At 45.3% G+C, this 5,418-nt stretch overlaps 1 non-coding gene across 1 annotated transcript; it reads right to left on the bottom strand.

The window, feature by feature from the left end:
* Positions 1-2,271: 2,271 nt before the first annotated feature.
* On the bottom strand, positions 2,272-2,405 carry LOC111824454. Its single transcript, XR_002827533.1, has one exon. It is a non-coding gene; the product is annotated as a U11 spliceosomal RNA (small nuclear RNA).
* Positions 2,406-5,418: the final 3,013 nt, after the last annotated feature.

Raw genomic sequence — 5,418 nt, 5'->3', positions numbered from 1 at the left:
AGTCCTTGTGGTTCGCTGCCCGTTGGGCGGGCACCTTGACCTTGAGTGGAGACTCCTCTAAGGCTGCCATTGCCAACCGTCCCCTCCCCCAATGGTCCTCTGCTTCCAATTGCAAATCTGCCAAATGACCACGCGGTCTCTAATCTGTGATGTTAGCGTGACCCTCAGTGCCCTCCTCCCCAGCTTGTCCTTTGCCGCCGAAGGGGTGGGGCTGGGGGGCCTGGCTTCTTGAGGAGGGGGTGGAGGGCAGCTGAGGGCTTGGTCACTAGCTCACTAGCGGCCGGGGTGGAGAATGGCAAGTGGTGATAAGTGTCAGAAATGGACCCACCAAACTTTGTCCTGTGCCACAAAGGGCTCCTTCCTGCCAGCAACTCGACTCCCCCACCAGATGAGTCCTCATTTCCACACATTATCCCCATTTTACAGTGGGGGACGCTGAGACCAAGGTCGCACAGAGAACAAGAAGTAGAGCTCCGTCAGGATAAATCCACAGCCTGGGCATTTAACAGTAGTTCATACTTTTTCAGGTGTGTGGGGCTTGGTGGGGACTAAGACCTGAGGTAAGAGAATGCTGCCTAGGTGACATATTTCCAGGTCTTGCCAGGGAACGGGCATATTCCAGCTGCAGAGAGAAAGGGTCTTCCATGCACAGGCCCAGGATGCCACTGGGAAGCACTCAAGGCATATTCTTGACATTTTTGGAGATCTAATGGGAATTGGGAAGATGAAGCTGCAGAGGTGGGCTGGGGCAGGCCTTAGGGCCTCATGAAAATTGCAGAGGAACCCTGGCTGGTTTGGCTCAGTGGATAGAGCGTCAGCCTGCGGACTGAAGGGTCCCAGGTTCGATTCTGGTCAAGGGCACATGCCTGGGTTGCGGGCTCCATCCCCAGTATGGGGCGTGCAGGAGGCAGCCAATTAGTGATTCTCTCTCCTCATTGATGTTTCTATCTCTCTCTCCCTCTCCCTTCCTCTCTGAAATCAATAAAAATATTCTTTTAAAAAATTGCAGAGCATGCCGAAACCGGTTTGGCTCAGTGGATGGAGCATTGGCCTGCGGACTGAAAGGTCCCGGGTTCGATTCCGGTCGAGGGCATGTACCTGGGTTGCGGGCACATCCCCAGTGGGAGGTGTGCAGGAGGCAGCTGATCGATGTTTCTCTCTCATCGATGTTTCTAACTCTCTCTCTCTCTTCCTCTCTGTAAAAAATCAATAAAATATATTTTTTTAAAAAAAAACATTATAAAAATTGCAGAGGAAAGTGGACTTTTTGGAGTACAGGTGGTGGGAAGGGGAGCCAGTGAAAGGCTTTGAGCATTTAAGCAGGAGGAAGAGAAGGGAGCAATGCTCTGGCTGCTGGGAGAGGGTGAGGCTAAGAGGGGCTGAGCTAGACTAGTGTGAGATGAGTTAGGACTATTGCACAAGAAAGCTGGAAATAAAAGCAAGACCAGACTACTGGATGTACATAGAAGGCAGGCAGCAGCGGTAGTGCATGAACCTAACACTGGATTTGATTGGAAATCTGCCTCCTGCAATCACTACCTTTTCTCTTTTTGTAACCTTAAACAAGTCTCTTGACTTTCACCCCAATGAAACTCAGGTGATTCCTCCATCAAATAAAAATACCCAGCTGTCTAGCCTCACTATGCCTTTAGGAAGAGATGGTGGTAGCACTTGCAAGAGCTCAGTGCTACAGGAAGATCAGAGGTGAACTGGACCCAGTTCCTGGCAGGAAAAGTTTCAGGCCGGTGGATAAGGTGAGATGTGCACAGCACCTTCATGTGCAAGGCTGCAGAAGAAAGGCCTTTAGGAAAAGGCTGTTCTGAATGTGCAGAGGAGGCTGTCAGGGAGGGCTTCTTGGAAGAGGCTGCTCTGAACTGAGCTTTGAAGGGTAAAAAGGATTCTATTGAGCAAATCAGTGGAACCACATGGGCAGACACAGAAGGAGGGACTCTGGGAACTTATTGACTCAGTTATATTTTTTAAACATTTTTTAATGTTGCTTGGCATTTTGAATAGGCAATAAAGTCACATGGTTCAAACTTCATTAAGTATAAAAGATGATACATACAGTACAATTTCTCACCTGCCCCCAGACACCTAGTTTACCTTCCCAGATCACCAAGGTTTTCAAATTTTTAATATTCTTCCAGAGATGTTCTTTGCATATAAAAGAATATGTGTGTGTGTGTATAACCCTGAGTTACACAATGGTAATATACTATACCTGCTATTCTTCACCCTAATTTAATTTAATTTTATTTATTTATTTTTACGGGCACCAGGACCAACGATCACCAGCTGCCCAAGTACCAAAAAATTATGCTTCTGAAATCTCTTGATGTTGATTCTGCACGTAGAGCAATCAGGCTGTTCTACGTGTGTCGCTCACAACAGAAGCCCTTTTTGCTCTTCTTCACCCTAATTTTTTTTAAAAAAATTTAATTCATTGATTTTAGAGGGAGAGAGAAAAATTTTTTTGATTTGTTGTTCCACTTGTTTGTGCATTATGCATGTGTATCTGTCTCCCCACCCCCAAGCTCGCTGCCCCCAGTGTTAAAACTGAGCTATGGCCCTAACCGGTTTGGCTCAGTGGATAGAGCATCAGCCTGCGGACTGAAAGGTCCCAGGTTCGATTCCGGTCAAGGGCATGTACCTTGGTTGCAGGCACATCCCCAGTAGGAGGTGTGCAGGAGGCAGCTGATCAATGTTTCTCTCTCATAGATGTTTCTGACTCTCTATCTCTCTCCCTTTCTCTGTAAAAAATCAATAAAATATATTTTTTAAAAACCCACAAAACTGAGCTATGCTTCTGGTTATAAGTAATGTCACCAACATGAAGGAGGCTTCCGACTTTAGCTACACTGGACTTGGTACAATTCTCCAAGTTCCTTGAGTTTCATGAATACAAACTAAGTACCCATCAGTCCAGAAACTGGTTGAGCGTCTGTCCCATGCACGAAGTGGTCGTTGATTTGATTCCTGGGGCTATGCAGGAAGCAGTCATTCGAGGTTTCTCTCTCATCCATGTTTTTCTCTCTCTCCCTCTCCCTTCCTCTCTTTCTGTAAAATCAAAAGCATTTTTTTTTAAAACAGAAGAAACTGGTTAAAAGAATTATGGCATAACCATACAATGGAATATTATCTAGCCATAAAATGGAATGAGAAAGCTTGTTGTGTACTGATATGCAACAATCTCTAGAATATATTGTTAAATTAAAAAAAAATCAGCACCCTAGCCGGTTTGGCTCAGTGGATAGTACATTGGCCTGCGGACATGTACCTCGGTTGCAGATTCCTCCCCGGCCTGGGCCCTGGTCAGGGCTTATGCAGGAGGCAACCAATTGATGTGTTTCTCTCACATCGATATTTCTTTCTGTCTTTCCCTCTCTCTTCCACTCTCTCTCTAAAAAGCAATGGAAAAATATCCTCAGGTGAGGATTAAAAATAATAATAAAATTAAAAAATCAGGGTGGCTCTGGCCAGGTAGTTCAGTTGGTTAAAGCTTTGTCCAATAAGCCAAGGTTGCAAGTTTGATCCCTGGTCAGGGCACATACAAGAATCAACCAATGAATGCATAAATAATAGAACAACAAATCGATGTTTCTTTCCCTTCCTCCTTCTCTAAAAATAATTAAAAATAAATAAAATAGTAATAAATAAAAGTAAATAAAATTAATCAATAAAAAAAATTTTAAGTCATCCTCTTACCACTTTCTCTATGCTGGCTCAGGTGGTCTGACCCCTGCTCACATATTAAACTGATTATTTCTTGCTTTCAAGCTTCCTCCATCATTGTCTTTTCATTATAGTCTTAACAACAACTACTCTCACCATTTTCCCTATTTCTACCATTGCCTATATGTCAGCAGTCTCAACCTGTGGGTCGCGACCCCTTTGGCGGTCGAACGACCCTTTCACAGGGGTCGCCTAAGACCATCCTGCATATCAGATATTTACATGACGATTCATAACAGTAGCAACATTACAGTTATGAAGTAGCAACGAAAATAATTTTATGGTTGGGTCACAACATGAGGAACTGTATTGAAAGGGCCAGAAGGTTGAGAACCACTGCTTGTGCTATGGTTAAGGTGACCATGTAATTTATTGTCTAAACTAGGACACTTTCTTTTTTACTTTTTTAAAAAATTCACTCTTCTTATTTTATTTTTTTGTTAATCCTCACCTGAGGATATTTTTCCATTGGTTATTTATTTATTTATTTATTTATTTTAAAAAATATATTTCTTTATTGATTTCAGAGAGGAAGGGAGAGGGAGAGACAGAAACACCAATGATGAGAGAGAATCATTGATCGGCTGCCTCCTGCACACCTCCTACTGGGGATCAAGCCCGCAACCCAGGCATGTGCCCTTGGCCGGAATCGAACCTGGGACCCTTCAGTCTGCAAGCGGATGCTCTATCCACTGAGCCAAGCTGGCTAGGGCTCCATTGATTTTTTAAAGAGAGTGGAAGGGAGGGGGAGAGACACACAGAGAGAAACATCGATGTGAGAGAGACACATAGATTGGTTGCCTCCCGCATGCACCCCAATCAGGGCCAGGGATCGAGCATCAACTGAGGTACATGCCCTTGACCGGAATTGAACTTGGGACCCTTTGGTCCGCAGGCTGACACTCTATCCACTGAGTCAAACTGGCAAGGGCTAAACTAGGACACTTTTGAAGCAAGAGTGGACACTATTAATAATGACATTAGAACAAAAGGCATAAACCAAGACTTCTTGGCCAAACTGGGATGTCTGTTCTCAAGTGAGGAGTCCGGCTGATAGACTGAAGAAAAGGACCATACCTTATTTATCTGGGCATCCCCATTATCTTCCCAGATGGATTGTAGGTGTTTAATGCATTTGTTTGTTGAATGGATGGCCCAGGTGTAGGGAGTACCAAGCAGTCTTTTTGAGGGCTCCACAAGATGCTAAGGGGGGAGAGTTTCTAGCAGCGCAGCCTTTCACCTTTGATCCCCATCATTATTTATAATATCTGGGCCTTTCTTGCAGATATCCCCTTTGTGTGCTGTGTGCTTTGACCTTTGTATCCTAAGCTTTGGATCATTTTCACAATGCTTGGTTGAGACCCACCAGGCTGAACCCTGGGAGGGCACTGGCCTTCCTCCTCTGTCCTCCTTCTGGTCAGGGGCTGGGAGTGCCTATGGTCAGCATGGGTGCTGGTGACGAAGCAGTTTCAGAGGCCTCAGAGCCTGTCATTTGACTTCCACGGGTCCTCTTCCCCTTCCCTAGCAGGCTCTCGTTACATAGTCCCCATCTGCAGGGCTGCCTGGGTGGTACCCTGAGCACCTCAGTTTCCCCATCTTTAGGGCCCCTGGGTAAGATGCTAAGTGAGTACAGAGGGAGCTTTATCAAGGCTGAGACCTAGCCTACGTATTAGCTGCTAAAGC

This window comes from Myotis lucifugus, unplaced genomic scaffold, assembly GCF_000147115.1.
Source record: "Myotis lucifugus unplaced genomic scaffold, Myoluc2.0 scaffold_1551, whole genome shotgun sequence".
Lineage (NCBI taxonomy): Eukaryota > Metazoa > Chordata > Mammalia > Chiroptera > Vespertilionidae > Myotis > Myotis lucifugus.
Note: the sequence above shows the minus strand (reverse complement) of the source record. Positions and strands in the feature narration are given on the sequence as shown.